The sequence below is a fragment of the Phaenicophaeus curvirostris genome, chromosome 8, assembly GCF_032191515.1.
Source record: "Phaenicophaeus curvirostris isolate KB17595 chromosome 8, BPBGC_Pcur_1.0, whole genome shotgun sequence".
Lineage (NCBI taxonomy): Eukaryota > Metazoa > Chordata > Aves > Cuculiformes > Cuculidae > Phaenicophaeus > Phaenicophaeus curvirostris.
In genome coordinates, this window is record NC_091399.1 from 15,968,152 (window position 1) to 15,994,147 (window position 25,996).

The 25,996-nt window shown below is 37.0% G+C and overlaps 1 protein-coding gene across 1 annotated transcript in view; it reads right to left on the reverse strand.

Annotated features, from left to right (window-relative positions):
* Positions 1-6,257: 6,257 nt before the first annotated feature.
* Positions 6,258-25,996, reverse strand: part of RNPC3 (RNA binding region (RNP1, RRM) containing 3) — a 205,674-nt gene continuing 185,935 nt past the window's right edge. The window contains exon 16 of the transcript XR_011337878.1: positions 6,258-6,268. The gene's annotated coding sequence lies outside the window, so the exon portion shown is untranslated. The remainder of the gene's footprint in view (positions 6,269-25,996) is intronic.

Genomic DNA, 25,996 nt, shown 5'->3' on the forward strand with positions numbered 1-25,996 from the left:
AGTTTAAGCTGGTGTATCACAGTACTTCAGCAGTGCTCACATTCACAAAAACAGACTGTCCTTCAGACATCTGAGGCCCATTTCAGAAGCGTTTTGCTTTGCTCTTTCACCAGCAGAAATTACTGAAGGACACACATCTATCTACTTTCCCCTGTTCACAGAAAAAGCCTCCCAGGCAGAGGTTTCAGTTCAGCACATTCATTACCTTTTAATTGCTTCTAAATTGCATTGTGACCTGCCACATCAATAGCCGAATCTCACAGAAACTAGCACAATCTGAGCGTATGTGTTGTTAAAAGCTTAACTGGCAGTTGTTTTGCTACTGGACTGCATAAAGGACACTACATGAAGGGCAGTGTCATTTTGGGATGTTTTTAAATAATGTATCATTAATGTTGTTTCGAAGTAGCTTTAAGTATCAGCTTGTTTATATGCCAGAAACAGTTCTTCTGGGCATTTAGCGGCATCAAACTTTGTTATATTACTATCAGATTTGAATATATGTTTTGAGTTTTAGTTCTCACTAACTAAATGTAAAAGTTTCAATGTCAGCTGTGGCATTGAAGAGCTTCTACTGAAAATGTACTTCCATGCAAAGTCAGAACTGAATAAAGCATTTTATTTAAGATTCTTAGCCATGGTATAAAAACCACCCTTGGAGAAAAGATAAGCTTGAATAGGTTTTAGGCTGAGCTACAGCAGGCATGATGCCATAAAAGGTAAGCTATCATACCAACCACTGAGGAAGCTAAGGTATAAAAATTGTTGCTCCCTTGGAAGACTTATTCAAAGCTATTTTGCAGTCACTTATAGAGTGTAACCACATCACCCAACTTTCTAATAATTTCAGGCAGCAAGCATGTGTGTGTTATTCCTTTGGTTTACTCCTTCACGCCACCAAAAGAAAGCACAATTACTGTAAGCCAAAGTGTGTGGTTCAAAGCATTGCAAGTGCACATTTCCTTTCTTTCACCTCTTACTTTTGGTAATACATGTCTATAGAATAAGTAAAGCCATTGCTCCTTTACAATGATGCTCTTTGCATCTTTTACTGGAAGAGCAGTTAACAGCAAACAACAGCACTATTTTAACATGGCAGCTTCCTTTTAAATTGCCCTGCTTTTTAGGGATTGCATCTGTTATAGTAGATGACACTTGTCTGCTACAAAGACTGGTGTGGCTTCATTCTGTAAGACACTTTCCATTTTAGAACTAGGAATCTTTTGTATTGTTCCACAGGCTGCACCAGTCTCTGCAATGTGGGACACTGCAGAGATTCAAAGGAAGGTGGTTTGATTCTGTTTATTGATGATTTGTCTGTTGGCTCTTATGCACTAACACATAGAAAAGTCTAGGTCATTCTTGAGGTGTTTTCAAGTTTTGAGGCTATTTTTTACTGAGCACTTTCCTCAGAACAGGCTTTCCCCAAGCATGCTAGGAATATTAGAAGTCCTAGATGTCCTTAAAAGTACAACAGCATCACCCAACTCCTCCCAGGTTCCTAAGCACTCTTTCTTCTAACAGGTTATGAGACCCCTGGAGGCAACAAAATGCTGAAACTGGCACACAGAGTGAACTGGCAATGCTGAGGATGAGGAGAAATACCAACAGGTGTCTTTGCTGGGATTCTTGGTGGATGGGGCAGCCAGAGACCTAGAGTGGCCCACTGTTAAATGTTTACTACAAGAAAGATGGATACCACATCCAGGTAGAGTTTGAGTACTCAGGTTGTATTGTAGTTCAGTAGAACCACCTTTCAGGTTGTATTCTTAATTCACATACTCATTTGGATGTAAGGGTATTGAGAGACAACCATGCAAGGTATTGCAGCTGCAAACCAGTTTTGCTTTCTTTTGGACTATCTCTCAGCTATTACTGAACCTTGGATGTCTACAAAGAGTTCAGGAAACTTTGCAGACTGAAATGAACTCTTTGGCTGGAAATAATACAGGAGTGTGTTATTGCCTTTTGTCTAGTTAAAGACATTAACAAGATTATTAAGCTAATTAGATTCACATATAAAGAAAAATGCTGACAGAAGATCTGTAGCTACAGTTATTTAAGTAAGCAGACTACATAGTTATACTTGTCAATTCTGACCTTAAAAGCATAACAGTTATCCACTATATAAAGCGTTGCTTCAAAGCTACTTTCAAATTTATCCTAAGGATGAGAAAATAGATTATTTACAAGTTTTATCTAGGTTAAAGCAGAGTATTAGAAATATTAACTATAGCTATTAACTGCTTTCACTTTCAAAAGCATTTTGCTTTTTGCTGCATTAAAAACAAAAAGAAACTGATCTTTCTGCTCTGTGCCCCAGAAAACTCTCTTAGTACAAAGGATGTTAGACTACTGCATTTCTACAGAGTTCAATGGTATATTTCAAAAAGAGGTCTTTCCTGATCTTTCTCTCCATATGGTAGCTTTAAAATGTTGAGTGACATGATCTACTGCAATGCTCCAAAAGTATTTGATTGTAATCAAAGATAAGTCTTTCCTCTCAAAGAGAAAAAGTTAAATGACCTTGCTAAATAAAAAGCTAAATTCAGAAGCGTTTAAAAAAAAAAATATGAATGCATATGTCTTAACTTCAAAAGTTGAATGACTCACTCCAGGCACAGGCTTTCACAGGGATTAGTCATTTCACTGTGGGTCTTCACTCCTTAATAAGCGCCATACAATGTTTGAAGCAGGTACTCAGTTGATCTCACTGTCATACCCTGGCTCTGCCTGCAGTAAGCCAGGTGGACAACACTTGTGCCTAAACACTGGATAACTGTTGGGTGTGATAAGCATGGCATAGCTTATAATTCACAACTGGGATATTGAAGTATCCAGGGAAAAATTATTCAGACTTTCTGCTGTCCAAATGTGATATGGAAATGTGACCACTTTAAGTGTTATTTCTGCTATAAATTCATTCAGTCTTCCATATAACGAAAACTATTCTCAGCCACCATAGGCTCAGTTGCCAAAGGCTCTCTGGTTGCATTCATGACTATCACCACATGAACTGAATTAGCAGCTCTGTATGTGTTAGGTGTAGGTTAGCATTGCTGCTCATGTGCTAACTCCACTGTACCACTCTTGCAAAGCAAAAAAAAGTGAAAAATTGCCCAGCAGTCAGTGCCACTGAAGGGATTTTCTTGCTGGTGTGCAACTGACTTGTAGCTAATCAAGGTCTATTTTGCCCCTTTGTCCCACTACTTAGCAGAGGGAGCAGGAAAGAGGGGAGCTGTCTTGCAGCAAGAGGATGTGAAGTGGTGTTGGGTTCCCTCAGGCAAGGACAGACCTCAAAGCTCTTTGGTAACAACTTTAAGTTGCACCAGGACCAGTATAACAGAGTGTCTTGCTGAGACTTAGAGTTTAACCAGACTAAGGCTCAGAGGTGTTTTCGCTTGATGTGCTAGGCTTGTTTTGTACCTTCTGACAATTGGAAAGGTGACATCGTTGTTCCAAGGTCACAAGAGAGGATAAAGGAACCACGGGAAGAGAACCTAAGTGTCCTGTCTTTCATTCCTACACATTAGTCTCAAAATATCTTTGCTTTCTTTGTCCCTACATGTTGATCTCTTTTACTTCCACACTGCTGATGTGTTTTTCTTCTGAACTGTAGAAACTGCCAAGCTTTGAAAACAGTGTTGTGGGTAATGAATGGTATCAATTTTGTCGAAAGAACTGTGTATGCATAATATAACCATATTAACACTGATGAGCTAGCTTTTATGATTGGTGAATAAATCCTGAGGACTAGATCCTAAGTAAAGTTAATATGTGCCACACAGATATTAATCGATGGAATAAACTATTCCTCTTTGTCTCTGTAGCACTGTGAATGTTTTAACTGGAAAATATTCATGGAAAAGCCCAAGATATTAAAACAGACTGAAACCTCCTATATTTTTCTTCCTGACTATGATACTGAAATTTTGGTGTCTTTTTACAGTCTGAAATGAAAATGGCATAATATTGAGCAGAAGTATTGCAGAATGAAATAAGCACACACCAATAAAATAAAGTAACTTCACTATGGAATCTTTCCATCCTCAATTACATGAAATAATTCTGTTTATAACTTCAGATGAAATGTTGTTTAATGAAAATCTCATACAGTTTGAGAACCGAGTTCTGTGGGGTGAATGGTATTTAGTGGGAAAAGTGTAAGAAATTACTCTGCATATGAAGCGAACAGAAAAAAACATACCTAAACAGAGCAGGAAAAAAATTCTGAATTATGGCCATCACTGAATCGGCTCTGCTTCATAAGGTTTATGTGTTACAGTAGTTAATAAATATTGCACAGTCTACCTAGAAGTACTCTATAAAACCATCTCGCATAGCTTTCTGTCCTAGCAGTGGCAAAATGAGGTTGAATATGTGGTGGCAGCTGAAGTAAGCTCCTGTAATTCTTGGAATAGAAAAGGTCACGATGAATCTTCCATCTCTAATACAGTAGTCTCTAGATTGCTCAATTTTATGTTCAGCTGCATGTGTTCTCAAGAGCCCACTCGGAAAGGGAGGTTTTCTAGAGTACAGAGAAGTATAATTATACCTGTGAAGGAAATGTGGGTATGCAGCAGTATTACGTTACAGGAGGGCTATGTCAATCCGGGAAAATTCTTGAGGCTTCACTAGATTTCAGTGGGACTGAAAGATGAAATTTATCTTTCTGTGTCAACTTTGAGAGTTAAAATATCCAGTTAAAACATCTTTACCGCACAGGAACTCACAACCACACACAACCATGTGAAAAATAAAAAAGGGAAGCTGCAAATGTCGAACGACTTGTCACTGTGGGGTTGCCTTTTAGTCTGTTCTAATCCAATACCTGAGTGAGGATATAAAAATAAACCAAGTTACTTTTACAAATTTAGAGATGAAGCAGGAGATTTTCAGTAATCAACATTCCTTCGTCTGTGGCTACTCATACGGGCTTCGCAGAACTGAATGAGATTTCCTGAAGCGCTCTATGCAACATTGTCTATAAAGTTACTTTGTCCCTTTGGAGATGTCTCCCAGCTCAGTGCCCATTTATTCTTTCTTTCCAAGCATACTTTCATCCTAACCTCTCTTGTCTTTGGAAACATTACTTGTATTTCCTTTATTATGGAAACACTGTTAGCAAACCATGGCAGCTGGGAAGTTGCATTTAATAATGCCATAATACAGCTGGATATAGATATATGGGTCCAGCAGCTTGAGCCTAAGTACAGTCAGTACATGCCCTTTCTCTTATACAGCATGCATCCTAATGCATCATAACACACATTTACTAATTGGTTTTATAGCTTATTCACTTACTGCCCGTACCAATCATTTTTCTTGCTGTGCTCCAGGCTGTATTCCCTGATTTCGTGTGTCTTGCTGTGTAACCTTGAAAAGTGCGTGAACACCATAAATGTTGAAATTAGATTTGAAATTAGCTTTCTTTATGGGCTCTCTTTCCCCCCACTATGGTCTTGCAAGAGAATCACCTTTAGACTTTTACTAAAATAGTTTAGCTTCTAAAGTATTGGATAATAAATTGTTCATTCTAATGTTATTTCTTAACAGTTGCAACAGAAATTATTTGTAAATATAAGAACAATTTTCTTGTGACCTCTTTAGAGTTAAAAGGATGAAAATCAGTTTGGCTGGTACACCAGCAAAATTTATCTCATCTATTAAAAGTCCCAATGTTTCCACCTAAATACCTACTTCCAGAAAAGTAAAAGGTGGTTGGAGAGTTAGACATGATCATGTGTATTGTGAGAAAGTGCAGCTGGGGAGAGCTCTGGACACTAGAATCCATTATCTAGTTTCTTCTGTTGATTTTTAGATCATTACACTTATATGGTCTGAGAGCTGTCTAAGTACTTCCTGCAGGCAATTGACATCCAATGTGTTATCAGCTAAAACAAGAGAGATTATCTATTGTTTGGAGATGTGTTTTCTTCTCTCAACACAGTACTGTGAGAGCCTAAACAGGTGGTGTATACTACAGGTATATGCTTAAGTACCTACAGATGGGTGAAGTGAAACCCGTCCCTGGCAATTAATGTGTCTGAGGATGAACTTTGAAACATGTTTGAGAGAAATAGTGATGGAATAAGAGTGTGTTAACAAAGTTACACAAGCTCCCTCCCACCTTCAATATAAAGCTCTTTACTTAAGAGAATTAGCTAGGAAAAATCCTGTCTGGAAGATTAACGAAAACAAATTCTTGAAGCAAGTAGTGAAATGATTAATGAAAGTTAATCTTCAAGTAGAATGTGTGGAGATTTCACTGTTTCAGTGCTCACAGTGTGTCTGGAGAAAGTTTTCACTGACTTCAGTGGATTTGCAAGGACTTGCACTGTCAACTGGGCTGGAGCTGTAGCTTCAAATCCTTGTCAGCCAATCAGAAGGGGCTGCTTCTGCCTAAATTAGTGTCTTAAAAAAAGAAAAATCAAAGAACGGTCCTGTGTGTATAGAGAAATGAAGGACAGAGAAGATATTACTTGGTCCTCATATTGTCTTATTAATACCATAGCTACGAAATTTCTACACAGATAAGATAGTATTTGTATTTTAGGCAGTTAAGATTTTTAACTTTAGAATTGGTAGTGAATTTCATCGTATAATAAAATTTTGTCTACCTCCATATTTGCAGAGAGTTAGGATCCAAGTAGAAAATGGTCATCAAAACTTAAATAATTCAAGCCTATCATCTTGTGCTTATAACCCCATAGCACCTCAGAAAAGAAACTCATTATTGATTATGCCTAAGGCTTAGGATAAATTACGTCTCTCTGTAGTTAATTGTACCCCACGGTACTGTGTCATTTCTGCTGTGGCAAGCTCAATTTAGTTTTGTGAAAGTATTACTCGGTCAGATTTGCAGATGGGTCTAATAGATACCCATTAATTAGGTGACCACAGAAAATGTAGAGCTGTCCAGTTGGGAAATGGGACTTCGTAATGAATAATGTTTAGATGTGCCAGTATTAATGGCATCTCAGCATTTGTTGATTTGTACCAGCGAAAGCAAATCAAAGAACTATATAAATAGGTTCAGCTGAACTTGTGTTTTGCATTGCAGATAAGTTAAAAGTGGCTAGTTCAGGTTCAGATCCTAATCTATTTTAAGTTATTGCAATGTTAAGCTCATGGCAAGGTTGAAGCCTAACATTGCTTATTTATGTCTAATCGTGTATCAGTAGTAGAATGAAGAATAAAAACAGTGTTTGAAAATAGCAGAGACTTGTCAACTTTATATCTTTCTCATTGCAGTAATAAACTTGTTTACATAGCAGAACCCAGTTGTTGGGATGATCTCAGCCTGTATGCTCTTGTAAAAAGGCAGAAAGCTCAGGATTTTGTTGGAGCATCTAAGCTTTCATTCTGGCATCACTTATTTGTCATGGAAATTGTTGCATTTAAGAACCATTTTAGCAACAAATCCATATTTCTACTGTTCTTCCTGCAAAGTGGCTTGAAACAAAGTGAAACCAGTCACACATCAGAGCTGTAGTGCCTTGGCTTTTGAAGTCTATGTTCTCCATGGAGGTGCCCAAAATCTCCTTATTCTTTGGTGTAAGTCCTCTAAAACTCATAGTCTACTAATTGATTGCACTGTCCCTGTATTGCATGGCAATTAATGTGACTTTGCTCTTCTAGACATGTCTCTCCTCTCCTAGCTGCTTCTTGCCTGAGAATTCTCTTTTCCATCAGGGAAGAGATCAGTCAGGGCTTAGAATCTAACAGTATAAAAACTGTAGCATTGGTTTCTGTGGTTGTGTTTGTCTTGATATATGCTTTGTTGAAGCACAGTGGAAATAGTGTGGGAAACAGTTCAAACCTAAAAGGCTCATGTCCCCTAGGGCAGTGTTTCTGGGTACCTCTTGACCTTCTGTGATTAAAAGTTCTTTTTAAAAATGACTGGATAAACAAGGACTACCTTGAGCAAAGGTCTTCATTGCTTTGAGGATTATTTTTAAAGCATAATTAGAATCAGCAAAACTGAAACACATAAAGGTCTGTAGTAAGCATCCAAATTGCCTTGAAATAAGCAATCTGTTGTATCTCCGTCTTTATAGAACAGAAAACTGATAAACTGGAAGTGCTTTAACGGTTCAGGTTACTTCTTTAGACTCTAGTCTTCTTAGAGTTTTCAAAAGCTCTGTGGAACTGTGAATGTCTCGTTTTGCTTAAAATAAATTATATTACAAAAAATATCACCAAGAAAATGGTTGCAAATGTAGCAAATGCTCTTTGATATTACATATAGTCTTCTCCAGCATGTTAAATTTTTTTTTTGACTCTTAGATTAATTAATGCCATATCAAGTTATTTGGAATAAAAGTAAACTGGGTAGAATTTGCAGAACTATATTTTTTCTCAGTGGATGGTTTCTATGGAAAGCCCACAATACATCAGAGGATTCTTTTGTGTGTGTGGCAGCATTTGGAGAAAAATAAGACTTTGTGAAAGCAACTTCTCAGATTTGTAGATGAACAGGAAAAACTAAAGGTCTAATTTACTATAAGCATTGCTTAAAAGCTCCCAGTTCTCATTCATCTAGCTTGCCCAGGTGGAAAAACACTGCTTTCACCAGAGTAAAATATTATCTTTGTCTAGAGCAACACCTACAGCTTGTATATAATTTCACTGAATTTAGTGATTTATGGTCTACATTGTATTATTTTCCAGGATGATTAAACAGTGAGACAAGAACATGAAATGATTAAGAAATTGATTTGGCAGGGTTTCTATAGCTACACTTAATATGACTTAATTATTTCTTGGAATTATGATGAGGTTTACATATTCTTAATTGGGTGAAACTTTAAGCTGGAAACATAATGTAGTATTTTATCTGGCTGACTGATTTCTATGTTTAGTCCATGTGTACACAATTTTAGAGTAGCTTAATGATCATCTAGTTGAAATGTCTACCATGTGTAACACCAATTTTTGTCCTAGAAATAAGAAAAATAAACTTCAAAATCTCTAATGAAAGTTGTACACTATTCTATACTTATGAAGACAGTGCATTTATTTTTTTACATGCACTTAGTTCCGTGAGTCTTCTGCCGCACATTTAATATTTACCATCTTTCACTTTACAGTCTCAGTATTAATTCTTCACTGATTCTGCACTGAAGCTAATATATCCACACTTGCTGACTACGTAGATAACTTTGTTAGAAATGAGTATTCTTATAAGGCAGCAAGCAAGCAGTTTTTGTACATTACAAAAGAGAATGCTTTATGACAACTTTGAATTTGGATTTTATAGAAGAAGCTTATTGTTTATTTTTTTAAGTATGGTTTGAAAACGTTTTTCTTTATGGTCTAAGAGGACAGAGAAATAAAATGTGAGCATTGCCTAAGTGTTTCCTGAAAAAAATTATAAAGTATAGTAGCTTGCAGAATATAAGGAGAATGCAAGAAGATGTTTTCCCTGTGTTTTCATCTAGTGATCAACAATGTCTGAGATTATGTCTCATGGGTTAGACATGTGGTTTGACACATGCCTAAAACCAATTAAATGTTTCAGTCAAAACATTGAGATGTTCCCAAAGACTGTTGTACAACCAGCAATTATTATTCTTTCAGAGGCCAAAAGTATTGTCTCCTTCTGTGGTACCTTGAGTGTAGTCATCAGTTCTTCTTTCTAATTGTTATATTGTTTTATCTGTGTGGAAACTATAGATTCATCTGTCTGTCTGTTCCTTATGCTGTGGAGCGTAGAATAGAGCAGGTTGTCTGTCCCATGCACCATTGATGCCACACTTGCAAGAGGTTCCATAGGCAAATGCAGCAATCAAAACAATCAAAGACTTTCATAACTGTAAGCTTATAAATGAAATCTTTAATCTCAGTGGTTTGGGGTTTTTTTGGTGTAGCTAAGTGAATGGGAACACAACAGCCTTGTTATTTAGAAGCAGAGAGTTCAAAACAACTCACAAACACAAAGTGATTTTTTTTTTAATGCACTTAAAACCACTTGCACAAGATCTCCCTTCTAGGGGAAAGGAGGCGTCAAATACATTTCAAATTAAACTTACTGGAGTATAGGTACCTCTCTTTGAAATGGGAATGCAGATGGATTTTCAAAGGAAATTATCTTAGATACTTATTGATCACTCGGTATCCCCATGGCAGAACTGCAGAAATTCCTGTTGATTTCTGGAGGCTGTTTCAGCACAACTGTCACTGTGCCCCTGTATCTATCTGGGATCTTCTCCACCATTTTTCTCTAATGCATGAAATCCAACGGGGAACACATCTGCTTAGGAAAAAGGTCTGATGTTATTCCTCATTTAGGTGACATCTTGATCAATGGAAATTGTAAAAAGAGCATAGTTGATTGTTCAGGATCTCTACCACTGTCACAGTGATACTCAACTAGAAGTGTAAAATACTCATTAAAATATCAGTAACAAGAAGTCTGATAAAGAAACAGACTACTTTTTATTTAGTGGAATTATGAAATAAATAGTTAATAATTTACACAAAAATTCTTGTAGCACTTCCAGACTAAAGGACGACTCGTTGTGATGATGATGCCTCAGACAGAAGGAAATTTTTAAAATTTCTGTGAGAAAACAAAATAATTGGGGGGGGGGGGGGGTGGGCACGGTGGGTGGAGGAGCAGGAGAAACATTTTTCCAACATTCTCGTTGGTGGCACACTATGCTAGCCTCTTCTTTTAGTTACACTTTAGGAAGTATATGAGTATGAGTAAGTTGTCCTTTTCTGCTATCTGTCAGTGCTTTTCTGTTTCAGCTACATGCAAAGCTATTGGAAGAAACAGGAGATTTGCTCTTAGAGAAGGCAGATTATGTATGTCCTAGTTCTTTGGTCAGAACAATAGCAATAGTAGGACATGTAGATGAGGGAGCTGCAGAGATCTTAATGAAAAGTTATTGATTGGGTGGCTTATATCATGTACCTTTTTGTAGTCTTGTCCTGAAGGTACTTTCCCAAAGTCTATGTTGGATACGCATAGCACAGTTGTGAGTAATGTGTGCCAACAAACAGATTTTCTTTTGCCAGTCCTGACCCTGCACCAAATTCTTGTTTTTGTTTTGGGGTTTTTTTCTTACGTTCACACTTCTGTTCGTGATAGTACCTTTCTGGCTGATCTTGATTTTTAGATTTCCACAGTATATTTCTTTCCTTTCCAGTCATTTCTGACTGATGTTGATTCCCTGATGAACCTTGGTCACAGATCTCAATGTCAAGTAAAGCTTCTGGAATTCTCAAGTGTTGATTCCTCCCCATCAGCTTTGGCTCAAGTGTCCCTATTTTCTCATGACTGTCCATGCTTACATGCCCTGCCCTAGGAGACTGCCTTTTGGCCTCTTCAGTGTAGCCACTGATAAAAGTCCAGCAGCACCTCTGCTTGCATCGTTCTCAACCTAAATAACAACTTCTTTTTATGAGATATTGATAACTAATTATGGCAGGCTATTGTATTAGAGTAGAGGCCAAAGACAACACTCAGATTAGGGTGACAAGGTTCTGGGATTCCTTCATTCTTAAGAGACTTCTCTCTCAAAAATATGAGGTCACTGTCTGAAAAACTTCTGTTCTATTCATGCCTGCATTGCACAGCTACAGATCTATGAAACAGAAAAGAAATTTATACTCATGCACCAGCAAGTTTGTCCATATGTCATTGTGGAGGACATATCTCCAGCAGCATCGAATACTGCATTTTGTTGTATTAATTTTCACAAGTCCTTTTTGCATGTTACTTCAGTCATAGTATATTGGCCACTCTAATGTCACTCACTGTAGCTTAGAGCAATTATCTGCATGCTTCGGAGTGAATTCTGCCTCACAACTGAGAGTTAGATTACTGGCTTGTTCTCAGCTTCAAGTTTCATTGAGTTGTCGGTGTGCCATAAATGTGATCGGATATGGGTTTTGAATGTATGAGGTAAAGCACTTGCTAAAACCACTGAAAAATTTGGACTACACTTGGCAAAAACCTAGAGATGTAACGCAGTTGGTCTCCTTGTATATATTAACTCAACACACTTGTTCTTGTAATTTAAATAAAATGCTTTCTGACTTAGAGATTCTATGGGTTATCCTCAGATAGTGCTGTACACAGAACCTGAATGACTGACTTCATCTCTTGACAGAATTTGGGCTATAAGTAGTGTACAGAAAGAAACATTGATTGAATAGATACAATCTAATAACATTCAGCAAGACTAAGATTAAACCGAAGAGGATTTTTTGTACTAATGTAACAGCAGCAGCAATGATTTAAGTACAGCAAAGCCACGTGAAAACAATTATTTTTATAACTCTGCTTGGACCCATAGGAAAAAATATATCAATAATACAGTTCCCATCTGAGTTACTATTTTTTTAATTTAGTCAACAGTTGGATATATATTTAATTGAACAAAATATATATTTCTTTAGTTTCCGTAATTATAAATATTGTATTTAATTTCTTTCTACCCAATTAATTTTCTAATAAGAAACTCTGCCCTAGAAAGTAGATACGCATCCAATGCAGTAAGGAATAGCACCAAGCTAGGAATATTTCCTCTAGATTTATAGGTTGATATCTTCAAGTTGGGTCATAATAGGCTTTTTATAATCTTTCAGCTGTCCAAAAGATTGGTTTCCTAACTTGACACAAATGTGTATGAATTCATTAATATGGAAGATGCCAGAATTTCAATATACTATGCTTTTTGAACTGGCTGATCCTATAGCCATAATAAACACAAAAGGCAAGCGGTCTTTCTCACTAATGTATTATTAAAAGCCAGAAGGAAAATTATGTATGTTATAGAAAACATTAATTCTCCCTGGGCAGGTTCTCAATGCCTTGACTCCTTTCTGAGAACCCTTAGAAATGGTTCCCTACACAAATTCAGGATGAGAGGGCATTGCCTTAAACTCTGCCAGGGGAGGTTCAGGCTGAACATTAGGAAAAAAATTTCACAGAAAGGGTCATTGGGCACTGGCAGAGGCTGCCCAGGGAGGGGGTTGAGTCACTGTCCCTGGAGGTGCTTAAGGGACGAGTGGACAATGTGCTGAAGGGCATGGTTTAGTGATCGATAGGAATTGTTGGACTCAATGATCCGGTGGGTCTTTTCCAACCTGATGATTCTGTGATTCTATGAAATTTGTCTCTGAGCAGATATGTGCTCTTAAATATTTCTCCACCAGCTCTCAGATGCACAGCTCTATTAACAATTTAGTTGTGATTTCTTATACAAATATGTCATAGTTCAGTCAGATTCCAATGCTGCCATCAGATAAAGATGCTTAGTTCTTTTAACAAAGTGCTAGTCTTATCATAATGGTAGTTTCACAGGAAAGAGCAAAATTAAGGAAAACATAAATCTGACCCACTGACACACAGCCGCATTCATAAAGAAGATTACAAGAGGCATAATAACTATGTTATTACCAGTCGGAGTAGAGATTTCATGGCAGGTAGGATCCCATTGTAATCTTTCCTTCGTTTTTTATGCATATCCAAAGAATTTTCAGTAAGTGTTGTGATAAGTTAAAGTAGGAAGCAATTAAACAGCTTCTCTGTTTCCCCTGTCAGCTTGCATAGCAGTATTTTATTTCTCAGGTGGTATTTTGCTTTAGAGAAATATGATTGACTCACTGCCACACTAATTGACTGCCTCTTATTTTGTACTGTATTTTGCAGAATTAGCCAAAATCTCTTTTCCATGTTCTGCCTTCTCTTGGTAATGTAACAGCACAAGACCTGTGGGGGAAGAAAGGAGTTTTTAAACAGAACACAACTAACAGGAAAAAAAGACTCCAAGGGCCCTAACAGCAGTATCCCCAGTAGAATTCTTCACGAATATTTTTGGGGGAATACTGCAGTGATGTTAATGGGAAGACTTTTGATTCTGTGCCTAAGAACAACACTTTGGAATACAACATCGTATAAGAGTCAGTAAATTACAATGAACTTCCATTTCTCCTTTTATTAATGCATCTGCTCATGGTTCTGTGATGTGGTCTCATGAGCTGTGACCTCGCTTCTTCACCAACACATTTCCCTGCTGAAGAAGTGAAATAACATTACTGGTTTTATTTTAGCTGGACTTGCTGAAGTACTGTTTTTCTTGGGGATTACAAAGACATGCTGGTTTTCAGTTAATAAGCAACAAATCCCAGACTGGAAAACCTACTGCAGGTGCTTTGTTTCTGCTCAAGTGATGTCAACCCATTTGGTTAGTGGTGTAAGTAGTTCAGAGAAAGATATGCAGATAGCAGTGGTAGTTCTGGGTTATTAACAGTCATCAATTAAAAACTACAAGACTAAGAACAATACCTAGAACTTTAGCTGAGAAGTGAGTTACTTAAGACAATTCATCATAAATATTTTTAGCTTAGTTTTTTTGACACATGCATCAGAAGAATCACTTAAAGCAACATCTTCTCTTTTGCATACATTAAGTTGATTCACCAGCACATTGTCTTATATATAGACATGCTGGTTTTATGAGTATTTACTTCTGTGTAAGAACATATATTGGGGACTGAAATTCCATCATTGTGATTAGAAGTGATACTACAAGAGTTTTTCCTCTAGTTAGTACAGTATAAGTGGCTTAGATGATTCAAAAAAAAATAATTGAATCCTTTCTGGTTTTCATGGTGTGGTTATTTTTATTTTCTTCCTTCCATCTGCCATCTGGATATAAACCTATTGATTTTTCTAGTATTTTATGTTTGTGGGGGTTTATTTCTTTTTTTTTTTTTTCTGTTGATGCAGTAGATCAGTTTCCTTTTTATTACAGGGAATCTTTTTGACCCAGTTTTTGGAGGACACTTATGTAAACTGAAACAAAGATTAGTTATAATGATGATGTGAGCAGGGAGATAAAACTGCATTGATCCAACATTGACTATGGTCAGGAAGAATAAATCACACCCTAAAGAATAAGGATGGTGTCAATAGCTTTGAACCTCTTTCTTATTTCATATCATTTTGGTTTGTGAATATGTGGTTATTTTTTTCCCATGTTACTATTTTATTTACCAGAAATTATCTTGACAGGATTAAAAGAATATTGTCAAAGGCCTGCTGAATACTTTTAGAGAGAAACATTGCAGATTCTAGTATGCAGATTCAGGTAGCTGATAGCCTTCTGGATACACTGTAGAGCTCTGTCAAACCACTTAAAAAGAAATGATGGCTCAGGCTCTACATAGTTATAAGTTTATTTTAGTTATATAGGCTCAGAATTAAAGCAACTAGTTCTTGTTTCCAGATTCCTTTTAAGGTTGCGTAGCAAGCTCTGTTGAAGAAGAAGGCAAGTTGGGGTTGATCCTAAAAGTTAAGGTTCAAATTATAATGGATGCATTAAATCACATCTCTGAACAGAAAAGCTACAATCAATATATAAACCCCTATGAAGACTACATGTAAATTAAACCTAGATGTGTAACTTTAGAAAACCAGTCTCCAAATAGTGTTTCTGGTTCTTCTTGAAAGTACCCTCACTTAGCCTGACCATAGAGATACTTTTTTTACTGAGCAGAGAGCATGCCTGTCCAGGTCAATTGGAACCAGTTTCTCAAGCAGAATACTCTGAGAAATGGTGTCAAAGGCTTTACTGAAGTCCAGATACACAACATCCACAGCCTTCCCCCTGTCCATTTGTGGATAACCTTTTCATAGAATGATATCAGGTTAGTTTGGGAGGACCTGTCTTTCATAAACCCATGCTGACTGGGCCTGATCACCTGGTTGTCCTGTGTGTGCTGTGTGATAGTACTAAAGACGATCTGCTCCGTGATCTTCCCCAGCACTGAGTTCAGGCTGATAGGCCTGTAGTTCCCTGGATCCTCCTTCTGACCCTTCTTGTAAATAGGGTCATAACCTTTGCCAACCTCCAGTCAAGTGAGACTTCCCCAGTCAGCCAGAACTGCTGGTAAGTGATGGAAAAGGGTTTGGTGAGCACCTCCACTAGCTCCCTTGATAGCCTTGGCTGGATTCTATCTGGCCCCATAGACTTGTGATTGTCTTACTATTAAAGACTGAAGTAAAAAAGGCATTAAGTACCTCAGCCTTGTCCTCATCCTTTGTCACTGTTGTTCCCCCCTGCATCCAGTAAAAGATGGAGATTCTCCTTGGCCCTTCTTTTGTTGTTTATATATCTGTAGATACATTTTTTTTTTTTATCTTTCTCAAAACTGGCCAATTAAAGTTCTACCTGCACTTTAGCCCATCTGATTTTCTCTCACTTCATCCTTGTAGTCCTCCTGAAGTGCCTGCCTCTTTGTCCAAAGCTCATACTTTCCTTTTTTTTTTTCTGAGATGCACTCAAAAAGCTCTCTATTCAGCTAAGTTCATTTTCTTCCCCACCAACTCATTTTTGGCATATGGAGGTGTCCTGCTCTTGCATCACCAGGATTTCCATCTTGAAGAGCGTCTAGCCTTCCTGGGCTCCTTTGTCTTTTAGGACTGCCTCCCAAGGAACTTTATCAGTCAGCCTTCTAAACAGTCCAAAGTCTGCCCTCCAGGAGTCCAAGGTGGCTGTTCTGCTGACCCCCTCCTTACTTCTTCAAGAACTGAGAATTCTGTCATTTCACGATCACTGTGCCCCAGGTGTTCCCTAACTGTCACATCTCTCACAAAGCCTTCTGTTCGCAAACAACAGATCCAGCAGGGTGCCTCCCCTAGTTGGTTAGCTCAAAAGTTGTGTCAGGAAGTTGTCTTCCACACACCTCATATCCTGGTGAGATATGAGAAAACTTTGTGAGAATGAAAAGGATTTCACATTCAGATTTTTCTCTATTGTAGTCATTAGATACTTGCTATTTTGTTAACACCTTTCTGAACAGTCATCTTTCACTGACTATAAGGAATTATAAGCTTGCATTTTACCTTCTTTGTGAAATTTTGCTGGGTTCACCAAACAAAAATGGAACCATTAGTCTTAAGAGGGGATATATATTCATAAAGTCTGATTAAAGTCTTAAAAATATGAATTAGCTCCTCTCAAATGGATATGGAGAATTTTGGCAAATTGCACATTTTTGCAGAAAATTTTAACAACACCATTGTGCTGAAGTCCTATATTTTTTGAGGACCCAAAAGCTTAATCGGAAACAAAGTTCTCTATGTTCTTGAACTGTGGAATAGAATAATTTGCTCCTATAAGACATTTCTTAGCAAGGTGTTTAATTAGATGATTGGAATTTCTTTTCATGCTGGGCTTGTACAGAGGAACCTAAGAAGGTATAGACGGATAGTTGGAAAGTATTTTAGACCCACAGAATTGGTAGCCTGATCAGGCTGGGATCCCATGCTCTGAGTTGCCTCTCATTGTAGGGACGTGTTAGATCTCCAGAACACACCTGGGCACGTTACATATACTTCTCTATTAAGATGTTATATGACGGCTTAAAATAAAAAAACACAAAAACACAAAAAAAAATCCAAACCCCAAAATAACCCAGAACATTTCCATGGGAAACACCTACTCTCTTTCTTCATTCATGAAATAAATTATGATTTATAAAGAAAAGTAATAGAAATACAGAATAAAATCATAGAATACTTTGGGTTGGTAGGGGCCTTAAAGATCATCCAGTTCCAACCTCTCTGCCATGGGCAGGAACACGTCCCATTAGATCAGGCTGCCCAAGGCCCATCCAACCTGGCCTTGACACCTCCAGGGATGGGGCAGCCACAGCTTCCCTGGGCAACCTGGGCCAGTGCCTCACCACTCTCAAGGTGAAGAAATTCTTCCTTATGTCTAGTCTAAATCTGCCCCTCTCCAGTTTATACCCATTGGCCCTAGTCCTATCACTATAAGCCTTTGTAAACAGTTCCTCCTCAACTTTCTTGTAGGCCCCTTCAGGTACTGGGAGGTTGCTATAAGGTCTCATTGGAGCCTTCTCTTTTTCAGGCTGGACAACCCCAACTCTCTCAGCCTGTCCTCATAGCAGAGGTGCTCCAGCCCTCTGGTCATCCTTGTAGCCATCCTCTGGACTTATTCCAATAGTTCTATATCCTTCTTATGTTGAGGATTCCAGCACTGGACACAGACTTCCAGGTGGGGTCTCACAAGAGAGGAATAGAGGGGCAGAATCACCTCCCTCAAACTTCTGGCCATGCTTCTTTTGATGCAGCCCAGGAAATGATCTCATTTTTTTTCCGGGATACCAAAATCCTTCTCATATGAATTGGCACAAGTACAAATCATTCTGTGGAAATCTTGGGCCACCCTCTGATTCTTCTCTTAATAGGTTCTTTGTTTTCTCATTGAGAGTTGACACAAGAACATCAACTTTAGTCTTCTTACCTGACTCGTCCTTGGTAATGAATTCTCCTCAAGAGAGTGGAGGACTTTGTTTCCCAGCTAAGAGGAAATATTTTTTATAACAACTATATACATTTGTGGTGTCTGTTACTTAGCCTCTGGCAAGAAGAAAACCCTGTTGCCTTCCAGTGCAGGAGTGTAAGAAGGGGTTGTGGAGTGGCTTTTAGATTCACCAGCTGTCATCCCTACTCTGGTGGTGTCTGTAAATGAGAAGGAAGCATTTGAAATGGGTGAGGGATCTGTGGTTTACCTTCTGAGGCACATCGGGGGAGAAATCTTGAATGTTTACATATATAAAGCTACAGCGGCAGTAGAAAGGACAAAGAAATCGAGGAATTGTTAAGGGGAAGCAAAAAAGTGTAGATGGATACACTTACAGAATAGAAGAGAGACTAAAAGAGAATTAAGAATAAATCAGAAGGAAACAGGGTGAAAATACAGAGGGACTACAATTGCTTGTGGAAAGCAAATTTAGATTCCTTTAGTTCTTGTACTTCCCCCTTAGAAAATGGAGTTAAATCAAAGTAATGAAGAGGGTAGGCAAGAAGGGTCATAAAAGGAGAAGAGGAATCTCAGATTAAATGGATAATAAAACAATTACTGTGGAAAATATTAGAACAGGTGACCATATGAAAAATTTATTTTTTCAGTTGCAGACGAATATGCATAGGGATAAAAATTCACCTAGTGTGCCAAAAGCAATAAGGACAGTCTTGGGTGCTCTATCTGTTTCTCTTTCCAGATTTTATTTAATTTGACTACTAATTTTCTGACTAATATGTGCTGCCTTAAAGTACTGGAGAACTATTTTATGAAATGTGGAAAATAGTAAAATGTATCTAATTATCTGTTTCTAAGCCTGGCTTTGTGTTTATTATTCGGGGCACCAGCAAGATACACATCAATTCTTAGGAAACTGATTTCATTTCATTAACACCCCGACTAGCCATTTCTCTTGCAAATTTATTTTTTGGCGATTTATTCAACCAAGTTATGACGCACTTTGTCTTTACAACATATTACATATCTCATATTGTGTCCTCAGCAATGGTTTGTATCTTGAACACATAATGTGAAATCACATGCAGTATTTGGTGGATAAAAATTCATGGGAAAATTGGCTTTGTATATCTCTAGTCAACATACATTTAATGTAGATTATTATCTACGGTTCTGGTAATAACCTGAAGCCCTGGGTACAGTCCATTCCTGCCAAAAGGTCTCAAGATACTGTATTTTACTGCCTGGTACTGCTCTCCTTATGGTTTGCAGTATTCATTTTTTCATTACATTTTTTCCCTCTAAAAAAAAAAAAAGGACAAACTATTTGTAGAAGGCAGTAACTTAGTAGTTAACAAAGCAAAACTCCTTGCTTTAGCATTCTGACAGCAATACCTAAAGTATAACAATGTGGGTATGTGTATAAATTAAAAGAATCAAAATTCTTTTTCAAATGAAGATGTGAATGAGCTTGAATTTGCTTTGTATACTTAATTTTAGTATTCATTTTGGGGGTTTTTTTGTAGCTTACCATGAGAAACTGATGTTTGCATCCACGAATTTTTCGTAATACTCTACATGATCTTCTCCAAATTATTTGAGATCAGTAAGCAGAAGAGATTACATAAGCCATATCTGAAAGCTCCAGATCAGTTTAGTCATTTAAATGTTTTTTTTTCTAGTAGAAAAATAAAAAATGTATCTCAGTAAAGATCATTTCAATGGCTATGGAGACCTAAATCTCCCTAACTCTAATTCAAATAACTAATCATATTCTATAACCAGTTAAAAGCCAAAAATTTGTAACAGGCAGAAGCAGAAAATAAAAATAGCTAGTAAATAACAACACAAACAGCTTTGTATAATAACACTTCAGTGGTTTTGATTCAGTAAACAGCACAAGGATATCAAATTGAACTACTTGATCATTAAAGAAAGAAATGTGACCTATACGAGGTAATTCTAATTAAAATCCAGTGTCTGTGCACTGAAATTTACTTCAGCCTTTGCAAGGTTTTTGCTTTCAAAACTAATTAGTTATATAAAGTGAATGTGTTTTGATTTGGGGGATGCCATATTCATAAACCTGTGATACCTAATGCCTGCTCAATCCCCTTGTCTTGCCTAACTTATTCTCAAAAAGTACTTGAGCTTTGTGGCCTGCTGTCATTCTTTTACCATGATTTTACACTCTCTTTCCTTTTTGTTCCTTAATTGTGCTGTCCTCAGAATATTCACTTGTTACTGGTTAGACTTTGTTCATAAGGGCATTTTATATTTTCTGAAATGTATGTACTTGTGGGAGGTAGGACACAGCAAAAAATGTATTATGGATATCACCTGTAATGGCAATTCCTATTTTTAATCCTGTGCTGGTAACTCAGTTGTAGTCCTTGAGTTAGCCAAGAAAGATCAGAACTTGGACAGGGAATAGCTCAGTCTGGATACCAAGCTCTGCAAGCAGCTGAAATCCTAAAAAATTACATTCTAGCTATCTCTAATAATTATTAGGACATACGAGATTGAAAAATTTTGCACAGCATGTCAGACAATGGGAGAGGAGAAACTGCATTTTTTTATTGTTCTAAATGTCTAAAATCTGTTATTGTGCCACTTGCAGAGGTTGCAAGCACCACCAAGCACCACAGCATTCTGCGTGTCTACATAATAACATCTCTGCAACTGCTGCTGCAGTCGCTTTTGCTCTTAGGTTAAACAATGTAGTTGATAGCAGAGATAGACTTTCAGGTTACCTCCCCATTTGCTAATGAGTATGACACTGCAAGTCAACCATCCTCTGTGGAGATCAAAATAAGGCATTCACTGTTCATTTTAAATTGTTTTGCACCGCTGGTTAGAAAGTAATCAGGGTCTCAGAGAATCCAGAGTTTATAGTGTTTTCTGTTGCAGATAAAAAGGCATTTGTAACATGAACGTGTTAGTAAAATATTTCTTAGCTTACCATAAATCATTTGAGATCACAGGCTCTTGTTAATGGAGTAATAACAGCTGATCTTGTTCCTCACATGTTTCCATTGGGGTTTGCAAACTAGATAAAATAAAAAAAAAGACATCTTAGCATCAAGTAATGTTATAAAATGTTATTGCAGTAATGGTGTGTTTTCCGTAATCTTGATAGGTTAATGTTTGGTCTGTCTCACCAGAGGCATGGTAATATTTAAACGCTTTAAGGGGAAAGTTTAACAGTAAAATTATTTTATAAGATGTGGTTTGCATGGCAAAAGGATGCAGTTTGCAAATGCAAGTGCCAGTTAGGAGGTGTAAGGTATGCATTGAATGAATGACACTACAGCATCTGAAGACCAGTGTTTGCCTCTTTATTTTAACTTTTAGTATTTTTTATTCCTTCTTCCCCTAAGATTGATTTCTTTGATTTGTTTAAGCATTCTCCACCCAAGATTTAACAATGCCATCAGCCTTTTACTAGGATAATGGCTGAGATGAAATTGCTTTTAACAATCATAGTTAGTTTTAAGTGTGGTGATATAGTCTGACAAAAACAATTTTGTCACAGTTTGTGTACTTAATATCGACCAGATTCAGGACAAGGTAAACTGGCTTTAAAGAGATTTATTCTTTAATAATGTGACATTCTTAAGGATCTCTATAAACAGACAGAATAAGTTGTCTTTTGTCAAGCCGGTAAACATTTACCTGTTTCTTTAAGCAGATAATTCATTGTTTATTGGGTTTAACTTTATGGGACGGTAATTAAAATAAGCCAATGTTTCTACATGCAGATGAGATTTTGATATATATAAACTCAGGTTCACTAAGCACAAGTGAAGGCAAGTCTTTCAAATGCTTGGTGTATATATGCCTTCACCAGAACCAGGAAATCATTGGACCAGAAAACACTAATATATATCGTCGCTCCTGCCCCCCCTGCAAAATATTCTGATATCTAGATCCCCACTTAGATGCATGTAGAGGTCACTTTTAGTTGTACCTGCAGATAAATCACAGTACTAACATGGCTTTGCTCTAAGCATTAAAATCTTGAATGTGTTGCTGTGACTAAGGTAGTTCACTTCATATGGTTTTGGGGCAAATGAATTCTGCATTTCTCTTTCTTTGTAACAGCTGGTGTAAAAATCTGTTTTCATATTTCCATTATTGGGTATGGTCCCCTGAAATGATAAACAATTGATATTTTCTGGAAATCCAACTGTATCGGGTTTCACTGACAGCAAACATGAGTGCTAGTGGCAAGCGGTAAGATTTGGCTTAAAACAGAATTTCCAGTGCTTATTTTTCTAGGTCTCCTGTAAGTAAGTCTTAAAGTATGAAATTATAGAACAATATCAAATTATTTCTGCTTCAGTTGTATTTATTGACACAATTCCATTTTACTGACTTTCCCTCATCCTTTTTTTAATGTCTTATATCAACACCATATTTGGTTTTCTGTCAAAAAATACTGCAATATAATTAAAATTTTAAATGTAGTCAAATTTTACATGCTGGTTTGTTATGTTCTTTTTAAGAAGTGAACAATACAGCATACTTAAGACTAATTAAAATTAAAGATCTGCCTTTTAGGATATCGTCACAGAGAAAGACTCTTGCCTACTCCATAATCATTAGATGTCATTTGTTTGGACTTTTGGATATAAATCTGTGTAGATTGCTCATAAGAATATGAGTACAGTCTTTTAATATTTGCAGCACAAGGTAATTCCTTATCCAAGTGAAATGATCTTCAAAAATCAGAACTTGGTGTAGTGTTCTGAAACTTGGGAACAGCAGAAAAGGATGTACAAGTTCTATATTCTTTGAGTGTAGTTTATCTAAGGTTTGATTCCTTTTAAGTTAACATTTTTGGTGGTTTTCTTTTCAAATTCATGATTTGTGCTATTTTTCTGAGGTATTTAATTTTTTTGAAAATTGTTAGGTTTTTTATTTTCATCTTGATATTTTTGAGAATCTTGGTATAACAATGGAAGGACCTTCTGGTTCCTTGATAGATTTTTGCTGTTGTAGATAGCAGAGCCATATTATCCATTTTCTAAACCAACAGATATGCAGATGTCTTCAGTTTTGGGGCCAAACCTCGCTTAGGTTTAATTACTAATCATTCCTCTTTTAAAGTGGCCTCATTCCATTCCATTTTTTTCTCTCCTCTGCTTTCAGGACAAGAAAGACTTCTTACAGCCCATCAAGCAATGAACTACATATAAATATATTTACCTCTAAGGAAACGTCTCCGTAATTTCCAAAGTCCTTCCAAATCTATTTTTCTCCCTCTCTTCTTTACTCCTCTCCCCTTCCCCTTTTTTTCTCTTTGGTCACTGGATCTAAAAAGTTATTTTGTTTGTGATGAAGTTTAGTCCTAAATTGATGAGAGTTTCTTTTTTTTTTTTCTGAAAAAGCCTAGAATGTCAAACCTACTTGTTAATGCAGAGCTTTGGAGGAAAGGAGGAAGAAAGGAATGGATTATTTTAAGATTGTAAAAAGCTATCTAAATCCATTTGAAGCCTCAATGAATAAAGCCATGTATGAAAGATAATTCTGAGAACAGCAAATATGCTGAATATCGCAAAACATCTCAACAATTTTGTCAGCCACACTTCAAATTTGTGTTTTATGATACTGTTGAAGGAGAAATGACAGGGAATGTTGCCTTGTTGAGAATCATGAAGAATTACAGATGTGTCATTCATGTTTCTTTAAATTTTACCATACACCCAAAAGGAAGGGATGTATAAAATATCAGTAATCAAATGAATCTTGAACTTGTTAGCAAGATAGATTTGATGCTTTCTTTGAGCAGACATCTTGTTTGACTGGAAAAGATCTTGCCTCCAATTCCTGTCAAACATGTCGGCTTCTTGCTGTCAAAAAGTGCTGTTCCGTTTCTGGTCTTTCAGCATCACTCTTTTGCTATTACAAAGCTGGTGCTGTTGTCTGTCAAGCCTGCACAGTCTCAGTTGGCAGACTTATCTGTCTGCAGCAGGATTAGACAGAAATATGTCTCCTTCACATGATGCTGTAGCCTTAGGGTGCACCAGCCATGGGAAACTTGAGTACATTAGCTTCAAAGAAAATGCAACTTCTTCTGACAGCATATTCTACAAACTACCCTTGAATCCATTCGTCAAGTTGGTTTTTCTATGTCTTTAATATTTACCCTTTGTATTGTTTAAATACTTCACCACTTGTCTCTAATAGTTGGGTATTGTAACAGTAAGTGTTAGACCATTCTATTTATTTTATGTTGGTTAATATATTTCAAGATATAATGAAAAAGTGGCAACTGGTCCAGTACAAAATGGTCCTGTACTTGGCAGCAGAAGATATGTATAAATGGCATGACAAGCTTTAATAAGAAAGAGTTTCCCAAAATTGACGCTGTATCCTGACGAATGGTTTTCTTCAGAAGAGTTAATGTGCTCCATGGATTTATTTGGTGGAGAAAATAAGAAATAATGTGACTATCATTTGTGAAACTCTTGTCATCAGCTTATTTATGCACTGCTTCTGTTATTGCAATCATATTAAAAGAGCAAAATATAACTTCAAGACATAGTTATTTTCATTAGACTGTGTACATACAGTCACGCTCAAATATTTATGGACACATGCACAAGCTTCCAAATGCACATATATAACCACGAATGAACGTTTTGTCTTCCAGGAAACAGCATCTCACAGCATAGTTCTAGTTAGCATGTAAAATATTAGGTCATAAATTGTGTTTATGCTTTTTGGGTTAAGTTGTGTCATTCTTCAAATAGCCTGGTGTTATGCATTATAGCATTTAGTGCCTGTGTAAGCTACTCGCATATTTGCTTCTGTGACAATGGTGGTTCTCATCCATGAAATTTCGTATTGACAGCAGACGTGAAGCTACTAAGAGACTACGTAACTTTTTGCAAATCTGTTGCTTGACCACTGAGAATTCTTCTCTAATGCAGGTTTCTTACAAACACATTTACAGCTAAACCTTTACAAATCCAACCAAAAAGATGAGTATTATGGAGCGTTTACAAAAAGCAATTATTTTCGAAAACTTCAACTCTTGGAGAACAACACACAGAGAATGTATTCAAGGATAAGGTCAGCTGATCTTTAGCAATGATAATGCTGGTGAAAGTTTGAGGGTTTGGGTTTGTCTTTTTTCTCTTTTTGCAATACTTACCTTTTGGGCAGCAGTGAGCAAGTTTTGCCAGGGATTCATCTGCAACATTTTCTGTAAGAAAATATCTATATTTTGCTGAGATAAGCTTTGTGATTCACCTCTGTGCAATCAGGCTTCGCTCAGGCTTTATGGCTAAAGATCTCTCTGTGGTTCATACTCAGCACCTTGGGACTGCAAGAATTATATGGTTTCAGCCATGCTGGGCTTGATTCGAGAGCAGGATGCTGCTGTCAGTACTGAGTGGGAAATCAAAAGAAAGATATAGCTGACAGATTTTAATGCAGAAATAATACAGAAATCTGACTGGAGCTGAGAGTGGCTGGTGTGTAAAAACCTGTGGTGTCAGAAAGGTAGTGAACATAATTGTTGAATAGGGAGAGGCTGGAAACCTGTCGAGAGGAAAGTAAAAAAAAGTTGCACAATAGGGTGAAAAATAAAGTCCAATTTAGCTTTTAGGGTACTAATTCAAAACCAGACCAGGCTGAAGATTTAGCAACACAGGCAGAGATGGTGTTTTTGTCTAAAATTT